This window comes from Rutidosis leptorrhynchoides, chromosome 11, assembly GCF_046630445.1.
Source record: "Rutidosis leptorrhynchoides isolate AG116_Rl617_1_P2 chromosome 11, CSIRO_AGI_Rlap_v1, whole genome shotgun sequence".
Lineage (NCBI taxonomy): Eukaryota > Viridiplantae > Streptophyta > Magnoliopsida > Asterales > Asteraceae > Rutidosis > Rutidosis leptorrhynchoides.
Genome location: NC_092343.1, coordinates 56982910 through 56998515, shown reverse-complemented (window position 1 = coordinate 56998515; position 15606 = coordinate 56982910).

Below are 15606 nucleotides of genomic sequence, written 5' to 3'. Positions count from 1 at the left end.
GGCAGAGCGAAAGGACGATACAAACGCTTGAAGACATGCTACGAGCATGTGTTATTGATTTCGGAAACAGTTGGGATCGACATCTACCGTTAGCAGAATTTTCCTACAACAACAGCTACCGTTCAAGCATTGAGATGGCGCCGTTTGAAGCACTTTATGGTAGAAAGTGCAGGTCTTCGATTTGTTGGAGTGAAGTGGGGGATAGACAGATTACGGGTCCGGAGATTATACAAGAAACTACCGAGAAGATCATCCAAATTCAACAACGGTTGAAAACCGCCCAAAGTCGACAAAAGAGCTACGCTGACATTAAAAGAAAAGATATAGAATTTCAAATTGGAGAGATGGTCATGCTTAAAGTTGCACCTTGGAAAGGCGTTGTTCGATTTGGTAAACGAGGGAAATTAAATCCAAGGTATATTGGACCATTCAAGATTATTGATCGTGTCGGACCAGTAGCTTACCGACTTGAGTTACCTCAACAACTCGCGGCTGTACATAACACTTTCCACGTCTCGAATTTGAAGAAATGTTTTGCTAAAGAAGATCTCACTATTCCATTAGATGAAATCCAAATCAACGAAAAACTCCAATTCATCGAAGAACCCGTCGAAATAATGGATCGTGAGGTTAAAAGACTTAAGCAAAACAAGATACCAATTGTTAAGGTTCGATGGAATGCTCGTAGAGGACGCGAGTTCACCTGGGAGCGTGAAGATCAGATGAAGAAGAAATACCCGCATCTATTTCCAGAAGATTCGTCAACACCTTCAACAGCTTAAAATTTCGGGACGAAATTTATTTAACGGGTAGGTACTGTAGTGACCCGAACTTTTCCATGTTTATATATATATTAATTGAGATTGATATTTACATGATTAAATGTTTCCAACATGTTAAGCAATCAAACTTGTTAAGACTTGATTAATTGAAATATGTTTCATATAGACAATTGACCACCCAAGTTGACCGGTGATTCACGAACGTTAAAACTTGTAAAAACTATATGATGACATATATATGGATATATATATATATATATAGTTAACATGATACTATGATAAGTAAACATATCATTAAGTATATTAACAATGAACTACATATGTAAAAACAAGACTACTAACTTAATGATTTTTAAACGAGACATATATGTAACGATTATCGTTGTAAAGACATTTAATGTATATATATCATATTAAGAGATATTCATACATGATAATATCATGGTAATATAATAATTTAAAATCTCATTTGATATTATAAACATTGGGTTAACAACATTTAACAATATCGTTAACCTAAAGGTTTCAAAACAACACTTACATGTAACGACTAACGATGACTTAACGACTCAGTTAAAATGTATATACATGTAGTGTTTTAATATGTATTTATACACTTTTGAAAGACTTCAATACACTTATCAAAATACTTCTACTTAAAAAAAATGCTTACAATTACATCCTCGTTCAGTTTCATCAACAATTCTACTCGTATGCACCCGTATTCGTACTCGTACAATACACAGCTTTTAGATGTATGTACTGTTGGTATATACACTCCAATGATCAGCTCTTAGCAGCCCATGTGAGTCACCTAACACATGTGGGAACCATCATTTGGCAACTAGCATGAAATATCTCATAAAGTTACAAAAATATGAGTAATCATTCATGACTTATTTACATGAAAACAAAATTACATATCCTTTATATCTAATCCATACACCAACGACCAAAAACACCTACAAACACTTTCATTCTTCAATTTTCTTCATCTAATTGATCTCTCTCAAGTTCTATCTTCAAGTTCTAAGTGTTCTTCATATATTCTACAAGTTCTAGTTACATAAAATCAAGAATACTTTCAAGTTTGCTAGCTCACTTCCAATCTTGTAAGGTGATCATCCAACCTCAAGAAATCTTTGTTTCTTACAGTAGGTTATCATTCTAATACAAGGTAATAATCATATTCAAACTTTAGTTCAATTTCTATAACTATAACAATCTTATTTCGAGTGGAAATCTTACTTGAAATTGTTTTCGTGTCATGATTCTGCTTCAAGAACTTTCAAGCCATCCAAGGATCCTTTGAAGCTAGATCTATTTTTCTCATTTCCAGTAGGTTTATCCAAGGAACTTGAGGTAGTAATGATGTTCATAACATCATTCGATTCATACATATAAAGCTATCTTATTCGAAGGTTTAAACTTGTAATCACTAGAACATAGTTTAGTTAATTCTAAAGTTGTTCGCAAATAAAAGTTAATCCTTCTAACTTGACTTTTAAAATCAACTAAACACATGTTATATATCTATATGATATGCTAACTTAATGATTTAAAACCTGGAAACACGAAAAACACCGTAAAACCGGATTTATGCCGTCGTAGTAACACCGCGGGCTGTTTTGGGTTAGTTAATTAAAAACTATGATAAACTTTGATTTAAAAGTTGTTATTATGGGAAAATGATTTTTATTATGAGCATGAAACTATATCCAAAAATTATGGTTAAACTCAAAGTGGAAGTATGTTTTCTAAAATGGTCATCTAGACGTCGTTCTTTCGACTGAAATGACTACCTTTACAAAAACGACTTGTAACTTATTTTTTCGACTATAAACCTATACTTTTTCTGTTTAGATTCATAAAATAGAGTTCAATATGAAACCATAGCAATTTGATTCACTCAAAACGGATTTAAAATGAAGAAGTTATGGGTAAAACAAGATTGGATAATTTTTCTCATTTTAGCTACGTGAAAATTGGTAACAAATCTATTCCAACCATAACTTAATCAACTTGTATTGTATATTATGTAATCTTGAGATACCATAGACACGTATACAATGTTTCGACCTATCATGTCGACACATCTATATATATTTCGGAACAACCATAGACACTCTATATGTGAATGTTGGAGTTAGCTATACAGGGTTGAGGTTGATTCCAAAATATATATAGTTTGAGTTGTGATCAATACTGAGATACGTATACACTGGGTCGTGGATTGATTCAAGATAATATTTATCGATTTATTTCTGTACATCTAACTGTGGACAACTAGTTGTAGGTTACTAACGAGGACAGCTGACTTAATAAACTTAAAACATCAAAATATATTAAAAGTGTTGTAAATATATTTTGAACATACTTTGATATATATGTATATATTGTTATAGGTTCCTGAATCAACAGTGGCCAAGTCTTACTTCCCGACGAAGTAAAAATCTGTGAAAGTGAGTTATAGTCCCACTTTTAAAATCTAATATTTTTGGGATGAGAATACATGCAGGTTTTATAAATGATTTACAAAATAGACACAAGTACGTGAAACTACATTCTATGGTTGAATTATCGAAATCGAATATGCCCCTTTTTATTAAGTCTGGTAATCTAAGAATTAGGGAACAGACACCCTAATTGACGCGAATCCTAAAGATAGATCTATTGGGCCTAACAAACCCCATCCAAAGTACCGGATGCTTTAGTACTTCGAAATTTATATCATATCCGAAGGGTGTCCCGGAATGATGGGTATATTCTTATATATGCATCTTGTTAATGTCGGTTACCAGGTGTTCACCATATGAATGATTTTTATCTCTATGTATGGGATGTGTATTGAAATATGAAATCTTGTGGTCTATTGTTACGATTTGATATATATAGGTTAAACCTATAACTCACCAACATTTTTGTTGACGCTTAAAGCATGTTTATTCTCAGGTGAATACTAAGAGCTTCCGCTGTTGCATACTAAAATAAGGACAAGATTTGGAGTCCATGTTTGTATGATATTGTGTAAAAACTGCATTCAAGAAACTGATTTCGATGTAACATATTTGTATTGTAAACCATTATGTAATGGTCATGTGTAAACAGGATATTTTAGATTATCATTATTTAATAATCTACGTAAAGCTTTTTAAACCTTTATTTATGAAATAAAGGTTATGGTTTATTTTAAAAATGAATGCAGTCTTTGAAAAACGTCTCATATAGAGGTCAAAACCTCGCAACGAAATCAATTAATATGGAACGTTTTTAATCAATAAGAACGGGACATTTCATATGACGTGTCGAAGATGTATATATAATATAATAATATTAGTAATAAACAAAAAAGTACGTATATTACTCCGTATACACTGCCTAATTATTGTATACATTTTCAATTATTCAAAAGTAAAAACTAGGCATGTGCAGCAAAGAGAGAGCTATTTAATAGATTTGATTCCTAGGATATTGGGGATTTAATAATCAATAAACTTTTTTTTATTAATATGTTAATAATTGTTAAATTATGATAGTAATAATATATTATTTAAATTGAAACTTTACATATAATATATTGTCAGGCACATACTAGCTAATTTATGACACAACCACAAGAATTGAGGTAATAAAAGGGATGATTATAATTATTTTAATAGTATTCAAATCATTAATTGGGACTCCATATGCTACAAATTGTCTACCTAATAATAAACTTAGTGTAACATGTAAAAGTTAATTAAGAGTAATCAGCAAAGAAAATATAGAGTCTAAACAGAGTTTCACAAAATATTAATCCGATTCACAAGATCCCATTTTTTTTTAATTCTAATTTACCACCTCAATGCTTATTGGATTGCACATATGTAGAACACAATTTAGACAATTTTTCAACGCATATACTATATTGTGAAATGATGTATTCAAAATGATATGTTGATATTTCAGTTTTGTGAAGTGAATATTGCGAAATGCGTGTTGTTGGCGTATTTTTCATCAGCCTTTCATGTAGGGGTGTTCATCGGTTCGGTTTTTGGTTCTTTGTTTTATTCGGTTCGGTTTTTTCAGTTTTGAAACTTATAAAATCAAAACCGAAAACCAAACCTAAACCAAAAAAACATATCAAAATCATAACCAAAACCGAACCTAAAACCGAATTTGATTTCGGTTTGGTTTCGGTTAAAATCGAAAATCACTAAAAATAAAAATTTTAACCAACATAAACTTACATATAAATTAGGAATAACGGTTGTGAAATTAAATTAAGTATACAGAGTATATAACACGTTTATTATTTAATAAGAATGTAATAATACATCAAATATAATATAAATATTATAATTATAAATATGTTTTAATATGTTGTTAATTTTAATTCGATTTTCGGTTAACCGAATTTAAAATTTTCAAACCGAAAACTAAACCAAAAACCGATTTAATAATTCAGTTTCGGTTTCAATCGATTCGCAAACCGTTTAAATAATTCGGTTTAACTTTTTTTATTTGGATTCGATTCGATATTCAGTTTATTCGGTTTGAAACCAAATGATACACACCCCTACTTTCATGTTTTCCAATGGCACCAAGTTTTCATATTTAACCTTTATTAGTTTTTGGAAGAAAGTTTTTATAAGACAAAATAATGGTGAATCAGCTCTCTTCGAAATAGCTCTTATAGTTTGTTTTATGTCTATAATATAATAATGTAAATTAAAATAATGATAATATTTGTAGAGGAATATTCAAATGAATCCAACACTTAAGTTGAAATTTAAGGGACCAATCAGAGTGTGATATGTGACAAGACAATTACATGTGATTGAAAAAAATTAAAAAAAAAAAAATTGGAATTTTTTTTTCCAGGACATGCAGTAAATCACATGTGATTCTGCATGCCAATTACATGTAATAATGCATGTCAAATTCAATCACATGTTATTGGAAAAAAAAAAAATTAAAAAAAATATGGTTGACGGGACATTGAGATATTAGTCCATATGATTAAAACAGAATTTCTCGTAATAGATTTGTTTGAATGTTTCAGATCATCCTAGTCGTGCTTAGCTGTATTAATAGCTAAATTCAATAACTAAAAACTTTATAGACAAACACTGATTATTTGTCAATAATCATTTGGTATACTTTCTTCTGTCACCACTACACCCACAAAATTTTGTTTTATACACATAGTGGAAGTCTACTTGTTACATCTAATCATGTACATTGAGAAACAAAAATATGGAACGGCCTTATATTTTTCAACAACTTATTTGAGACGTCTCATATTCATATAAATTTTTAAAATGACTTAAAAAGCTCGCCAGAAATCACTGAAAAGTCGTAGAAAAAACATTGGTATTTTGGGACGAAAATTACGGGCATAGAAAATTCGTAGATAATTCTAGATTTCCTAGTAATAATTAACATGATGTTTATCACTGGGGATGGTCACTCAAGAGTTTTACACGCTAGTGGATTCAATGTGCTTGTCTCTAGGAAGGTTTCCTCTGCGAACTCAAAAATAACATGTATATGATTTAACAAGGTTTGTGATTTAATCATAAATACAAGTACGAATGGTATCCATGTCTGAAGTATTATGTATGAAGAAAACATGTAGTTTGAAGATATAAACATAAGTATGTACATATATACCTGAATAAATGATGCATGTTTGTAAGAAGAAATCCATTACTATTTACAATATACATATTACATATCATGAGGAATATTCAAATGACACCAAACTTTAAGTTGAGATTCAAGGGACCAATCAGATTGCGACACGTGGCGCGATAATCACATGTGATTGAAAAAAAAAAATTCGAAAAAAAAAAATTCAAACATTTTTTTTTTTCGAATTTTTTTTTTAATTTTTTTGAAATTTTTTTTTTAATTTTTTTTCAATCACATGTGATTAAATTTAACATGCAGTAAATCACATGTGATTGGGCATGCCAATCACATGTGATTGTAAAACCCAATCACATGTGATTGTTGCATGTCAAATCCAATCACATGTGATTGAAAAATAAAATTCAGTAAAATGACGAATAATAACGAATTTCCCTAAATTTGTGCTAAAACCTTCAAACACCAAGTTTTGGATCAAAACTTGATTAAATCACCGAAATAAAGTCTAAAATTTTGAAGATATGATCACGAAACGCTAACAAACTTGATCAAATCACCGAATTAAAGTATGTTTCCGGTTGAATTTTTTTTTTAAAAATTGTAATTTTTTTAATCACATGTGATTGGATTTGATATGCAGAATCACATGTGATTGAGTTCCACAATCACATGTGATTGGGTTTTACAATCACATGTGATTGGATTTGACATGCTAAATTTTAAAAAAAAAAAAAAAGTTCATAAAAAAAAAATTTCGAAATTTTTTTTTTTAAAATTAAAAAAAAAAATTTAAAAATTTATAATTTTTTTTCCAATCACATGTGATTGTCGCGCCATATGTCGCGCTCTGATTGGTCCATTGAATTTCAAGCAAATGTTTGGTTTCAAGGGAATACAACTCTACATATCATATATAATAATATAATATTTTTTATATATAATTTGTATATTTTCACTACCCTTCCCATATTAATAGTCATTATCTAAAAAACACACAGTTTAATAAAATCTCATATCATTATATTATACTTTTTTTTACTTTATAGTATTATCTCTTACTTTTTATCTATCATTTATTGTATGTATAGAAATAGAAAAGTTTAGGATATAAAAAACATTAAATTATTATTTTTATTTATTTATGAAAATAAACTATTAATTTAGAACAACTTAAATGGGATAATAGATTATTAACATGAGAAGAAATGTTTGTATTGTATACTACTTGTATGGGAAAAAAAAAAAATAGATAGAATAGCATTTTGCAATGTGTACTTGTTGGCCACTTTGGTCAGCCACAAAATATAGTTGAGTATTCTTGGAGACAAAGGGTCAGATGAGAGAATGTGTGAGTAATTATGGTTGCATTATTCAATAATTACCTACATATACTAATAGCCACCCAAGATCTTGCAGTTTCAATGTATTTGTAATGTAGTTTTGCGTTTGCGTTCACACTACATCCGGTCCCTCATCTTTACCTCAATTTACACAAAGGCCCCTCAAACTTACTTTTTTTTGGGGGTAAAAAGTGTAAATATACAATTTTATTAAAATAAAAAAAACTAACTCCACCCGAATTTTTAACGGGCCCTATCTTTTCGCTCGGTGCGGGTTAAATTTTTCCGAGCCCACCGTTCAACTCAAAAAAATCCTACGAACACAACGGGACTAACTATACGCGAAACGGACACTAAAAAAAAACGTTCAATACCTCGGACTATATTCAATACATACACACACCTATAACACGCTCTGTTAACTATAAATACGCAACCCAAAGGCCCCGCGGCATCGCGCGGGCTCATTTTTCTAGTTATTAACATTAGCATTATTATGCAATAAAAACATTAGCCAATGGTGCAAGGGATGGGTTAAAGAAACGCACCATGGGTCCCGTGACGAACTATTTTTAATTGACTGTGTGTTTGTCATTATAAAAAATACAACTACAAATAGAGATATACAAATACAATAGCACGTAATAGCGGTGGATGCAAGAGTGATACAAGCTTGCCAAACCTCTACATCCATCTCGATTTTAATCAACGATTCTCCTACCGAGCAATTTACTCTTTAAAGGAGTCTAAGGCGAGGTGATCCACTTTCGCTGTTTCTTTTCATTCTCGCAAGTGAAAGTTCAAACCATCTTCTAAACACGACAATAAATGAAGGAATAATAAAATGTGTGGAAGTCGGTAAAGATAAAATTATTGTATCACACATCCAATATGCCGATGACACGATTCTATTCTGAATATGGAACAAACTTAAAGTAAGGAACACTCTAAACATTCTAAAGTGTTTCGAGGAGCTTTCGGGGAAACAACTACTAACCTGGTTTCACGTTGAACGGCGCCGCGCCAAAATTTTGTGCGTCGCGCACATCGGGCAGAACTGATGAATTTTTTATAATTAATATAAAATCAGATGTAGGACTAAATGGAAATTTTGCATGAACGATTATTGGGTCTAAAGAGCATATTCAAACTCACTCTTGTCACTTCCATCATCAAATTAAACACACCCACATTAGTGAGAGTGATTTCTAGAGTGAGAAAGCATAGTTCTAGTGAAGAGGAAGTGATTTACACCAAATTGAAGCCCTAAACTAAGTGTAGTTGCTCCCTAGCTTTGTTCTACACTTGTGGTAAGTCCCAAATCCGAATTTATGTTGTTGATTTCGAGTTGGGTTAGGGTTTTGGGTTGGTGCAAAGTCCAAAACCCAATTTCTTGTGAAAGTAGGATTCTTGGTGTGTAATTTGAGTGTGTAAACCTTAAATTGAAATCTAGGGTTTTGGATGACAAATTTGTAAATTTAAAGTCTCACATGTGCTAGTGTAATCACTAGAAAATTGTGAAATAGTGATTTTGGTGTTGTATCAAGTAGTTGTAAACTTGATCTTGAGTCTCGACTTTGAAAATGGGTCAATATGGATTTTGTGTAAATTGGTACTTTAAGTACTTGATTTTGTGTCTAATTGGTGAGGTTGAAACTTAATCACTAGCTATTAGAAATTAAGTAAATATGGGTTTTGACCTAGCTTTGGTGTTCAAGTGCAATTTCGGTTGAAATTGCACTTGTGGGTGTTTTGGGTTGCAAGCTTAAGTTGACTATAGCTTGTCGTGTGTATTAATTTGTAACAACCCGAGTTTTTTCGTTAAAACTTCCGTTTTATACTAGATGATCGTTAGGTAAATCATATGATTTTCCTACGCTAAATTTTTTTAAATCATATTTAAGAATGTTTCAAGGTGATTACTTGAACTCTACTTGTTGCATTGTGTGAATTCATAATTGATCCTTAGAGGATTATTAAAATTAAAATGTATGACATCTTAGAATAACATGTTTCAGTTTAGAAGTACATAGAGAAAAACGTACGGTTAATGAAAATTCAGAAAGTGCTTTTGAGACAACGAAACGAATGATAATTCACTTTTAATAATTATTTTATATAATTATTATATTTTTATAATACTTTTAATTTATTTGGATTGCTATAAATTAAAAGTGCGAGTATTTTTTTTTATGTTCTATATTTTTCTTAACTCTAGAAGGACCTTGATTTTATTACTATATTTTGATATAGATATTTTGTTTAATTTATATTGATTAAAGTAGCTAAAGTAGACACTAGCCCACCAAATGGGTTAATATTGTAACATAACTTTATATTTTTTTTTTGAAAGGCAAGATAATTTTATTCACTTAAAATGTGATTACAAGCCACCCCAATTAAGACGGGGCGAAACACGAAACAATTACAAGAACAAAAACACGAATGGTGGTTGCGGAGAAAGCACACCACCACCTATTGGACGAAAGCACACCACCACCTAATAAAGCGTGTGATAATAATTTTACGTGACTGCTTTTAAATCAATATGAATTAAATTTACACACGTGTCATTTTCTCAATTATTTATTTAAGTAAACTTCTTAAAATAACTCTTACCTTAATTTTCAAGTTTTAATTACTAAAGCTCATACATGTGCATTACATGAATTAATCCCATGTAAGTAAACACGTAATAATCCTATAATAATGACTTCAAGGTATATCTAATTTTCTGATGTATATTCTATTCAATTATCTATTTTAATTTTTTAATTTCCAGTTTTACATTATAATAATAATAATAATAATAATAATAATAATAATAATAATAATAATATTATTATTATTATTATTATTATTATTATTATTATTATTTGTATGTTGTTAAATTTTAAGTTTTCAGTGTTTCATTACGAAGTAAATATCGTTACTTTTAAATAATTTTTTTATTTACATTAAATTCTATACATTATAATTAAGATCAACTACAACTAATATTTTAAAGTTTATTTTTTAACTGCACGGGCCCAAAATCATATACTTTCTTTGAAGATGATCACTTGATCACTTCAATTTATTTATATTTTGGTTTGTCAATATTGAATGATGATCATGATGTTTTCAACAATTCAGTCACCGGTTTTTAAGTACCCTAATCATTCAATAATATTACATGTGTACTTTTCTGCTCATTAACAGTCGTGCAATGTACGGGTTCAAAGCCTGATATTTACATTTGCAACAATATAATATCATACGACTTCAAGTTCTAATTATTACTCATTAAATTTAGTATTTTAATAATTAAAGGCTACTGTATTTATATTTTAAATAAATAATATGTCACATAAATGGGCTCATAATCTATGCATTAGTATTCAATACTAATGTTTTCGATACAAAGGTTATTAGTAAAAAACGATTTTTCTATTGTAATTGTAATATGTATTTGATAAATATCAATACTGACGTTATCAAATACTAATTTATACAATTATCGAACAATGACGAGCTCACGTGAGTATTCAATGCAAATGTTTTTGATACAAATATTATTAGTAATAACATTGTAAGTGTATTATAGATAAAATATCAATACTAACGTTATTGAATAGTAATTTGTACAACAGTCGTGCAACGTACAAGTTCATAATATATATATATATATATATATATATATATATATATATATATATATATATATATATATATATATATATATATATATATATATATATATATATATATATGTATGTATGTATTGAAATTACTCCAATTACTTTAATAATTACCCTAAAAGTAGTTAAAAAACCACCATCTCAAAAGAAGAGTTAAATTGGTGAAGCCCACTCTATATTTGTCCCCGCATGTCTTTTTCTTACTACTAAATTGGATATTATATTTGTTCAGATTAACCGAGCATGACGACAATATATTTTATTATGTTAACATTTCCTATATTACTATTATTAATTAACTACGTAGTATTTAACTACGGAGTATAAATTTCAACAAGATTGAAGTTCAATTTAGTAGTTACAGTTGGTAGTTTAAGTCATGAAAATGTGAATTTTCATATTAAATCCTACTCTGTTAAAACTGTTAACGTAACTACTTATAACTGTCATATTTACAAGGTTAAATTTGTAATTTTAATAATTCAGTCAGTTTTTCAGCAATAAAACAAACGTTTACTATTTATTCATCACTTATTCCTCACAGACATCATAAATTAATTCAGATAATAGAACTTAATGAAAAAAAAATGCTCGGATTTTTTTTCTTAAAAAAAATAAAATAACCAAGTTGTAAAGAATGGATAAAAAGATAAATGAGAATAAGGATGAATGGAAAGTTGGAGTGACATCGAGGGAGAAAATGTGTACATTACTTTATAGTACAAGTAGATAATGCATTTACATTTACATGTACATTATTTTATACTAATATGAATTATCATTATCATTATGATTTTTAAATGTAGTTTGCCTCTTTAAAGTGTTACACTATACTGTAAGGAGTATTTGTTAAGATATTAATGTGAGAATGAACAATATAAACTAACGTTTCACACTCCATGTAGTAAGTTTATAAATCTTAATAGGGGCATCCTATTGTCATATCGCACCAGGCAACAAAACTCTCAGGACCAGCCCTGCAAACGGGGCCTCAATTTTTCTTCAAATGGTTTCAAATTTAGTTTCAGATTAAAAATAAAATAAAATAAAATATAAAATGAAATCAAAGAAAATAAAAATAGACTTTAAATCCATGTATATACATCAAATGTGTACTTGTTTATTGAACTAATTCAAAATTTAATATTAAACATATATTAAATATTAAATGTTGATAGGTAAAATGGTAATCAGGAATCAATATAAGTACATTTTCTATAGTATAATGCTTAAAAAAACTCTATAGTATATAATATATATATATATATATATATATATATATATATATATATATATATATATATATATATATATATATATATATATATATATATATATATATATATATATATGGCTCTTTTAATCGAGCCAACAACAATCGTCGACTGATTAACATTTTTACTGTCACTTAGAGCCTAAATTGAAAATTTAGGTTTCTGTCACGATTAAAACCCATGAAAATTTGATTCTTATCATTTTCATGGCGACTCATATCTTTTTTTAACCTTTTTTTTTTCTCGAAGGTACTTTCGGAAGCAATCTCTATATTTATAGAACATCGATAGAGAAGACTTTCTCTACTATTGGGTGTTTCACTCCGGGTGGAGAAATGACTTCTCTTAATTATAGGATAGAGGAAGGATTGTCTACATCTTACCTTCTCATATTCCACTTAGGTAGAATTGAGTTTTATTGTTATATATATATATATATATATATATATATATATATATATATATATATATATATATATATGATATGTTTTATGAGTACAATTAACATTCTTTGTGTAACAAAGTAGATTATAATAACACAACTATTTAGCAATTATCATCAGCTAATTTGTATGAATAAATAAATTACATTTGGTGTACATAGCTCAAGAACACCTCAACTCCATTATCATTTGTCCCACATCCGTACCATTATTATAACCAACTCATCATATATCCAATATTAAATAATGTAGTTATCAAGTTATACATTATTTTAATATTTTTAAATAACTTATAAAGCTGTGATTAGCAATATCTATTTATTTATAATTTTATATTATGGAATTAGTTTTATTATTATATTTTTTTCCTTGGACAAAAAACATGGAATTAAATTAAATATATATATATATATATATATATATATATATATATATATATATATATATATATATATATATAATTTTTCACGGAAAGTTAAAAATCAAGAGATACATCATTAAAGCAAAATGACTTACAATATTACATGTCCACTTACTTAGGCCTATTAGAGTTTACATCATAACTTACAAAATAAACATACGTCCTTATACGAGACCTATAACAGTAGCCGTAACATATGAGCATTATCAACTATAAGAACCAAACGAATCCAATAAAATATTAATAACCCATATTTGATTATTTTGAGTAAGCCTCCCTCAATTATTCATTTAACTCAATTGTCTGGGTTAACTATCTTGTAAACCTGTATACGAAATAATATTAACTAAAACTGATAATGCTAAAAACGAACATATATTTCATAGCATTATCCCTCAAGAAAGACAAGCTTTTAGTTGCAATTGTTCTATTTACAAGTGATATTCGTTTAAATAATAAAAAGTGAAGACAAAAGACAGATTCGACGAATTGAAGACGCAAATGACCAAAAAGCTAAAAAGTACAAAGTACAATCAAAGTGGTTCAAATTATTGGTGACAAACGTCTCAAAGTTACAAGAGTACAAGCCGCAAAACGCAAAATACAAGATATTAAATTGTACGAAAGGACGTTCGAAAATCCGGAACCGGGACCAAAGTCAACTCTCAACGCTCGACGCAACGGACTAAAAAAAAAATTACAAGTCAACTATGTACATAAATATAATATAATATATAAATAATTCTTAAAATTATTTATATATTATATTTATTTATTAAACCGTCGGCAAAAAAGCAAACAAATCCATGTGAGCTGGAAAAGCAGGCCATGCGATCGCATGGCCTGGAAGTGCAAAATCCATGCGGTCGCATGGTGAACAGTATCAGCTCAGGTCCTATAAAGTTCGCGTGTTTTGGCCGAATTTTTACACATTTTTTTTTCTTTCTCTCTATCTCACGTAATATATATATATATATATATATATATATATATATATATATATATATATATATATATATATATATATATATATTATATTATAATTTTAATTTAAATTTAAATTTAAATTTAAATTTAATAATAATAAGGGTATGTTAGCGAATGTTGTAAGGGTGTAAGTCAAAATTCTGTCCGTGTAACGCTATGCTATTTTTAATCATTGTAAGTTATGTTCAACCTTTTTAAATTAATGTCTCGTAGCTAAGTTATTATTATGCTTATTTAATGCCGAAGTAATCGTTATGTTGGGCTAAATATTAAAATTGGGTAATTGGACTTTGGACCATAATTGGGGTTTGGATAAAAGAACGACACTTGTAGAAATTAGACTATGGGCTATTAATGAGTTTTATATTAACTTAACGATACCTCGTTAATTTAATATAAAGGTTATAATTTGACGTATCTATAAATAACCACATACGCTTAATCGGGTACAGTGGGCGGGATATCTATAAATACCAATAATTGTTCATTTACCGGACACAGAACTGGATAAATAGTTAATGGACCAGTTGAAACAGGGGTAGATTACATTCAAGGGTAATTGGTGTAATTGTTAACAAAGTAATAAAATCTTGGATTACACGCAGTCGATAACCTGGTGTATTCATTAAACAAAGTATTAAGACCTTGTTACAATTCGAATCCCCAATTAGTTGAAATATTTGACTTCAGGTATAAGGATAATTTGACGAAGACTTTCGCACTTTATATTTATGACTGGTGGACTATTATGGACAAAACCGTATGGACGTATCAAATAATCCAGGACAAAGGACAATTAACCCATGGTACTAAACTAAAAACAACACGTCGAACATCATGATTCAGAAGTTTAAATAAGCATAATTCATTTATTTCATATTTAATTGCACTTTTAATTATCGCACTTTTATTTACTGTCATTTTATTTAATTGCACTTTTAATTATCGTACTTTTTAATTATCGCAATTTTATTTATCGCACTTTTATTTATCGGAATTTCATTATCGTTATTTACTTTACGCTTTAAATTAAGTCTTTTATATT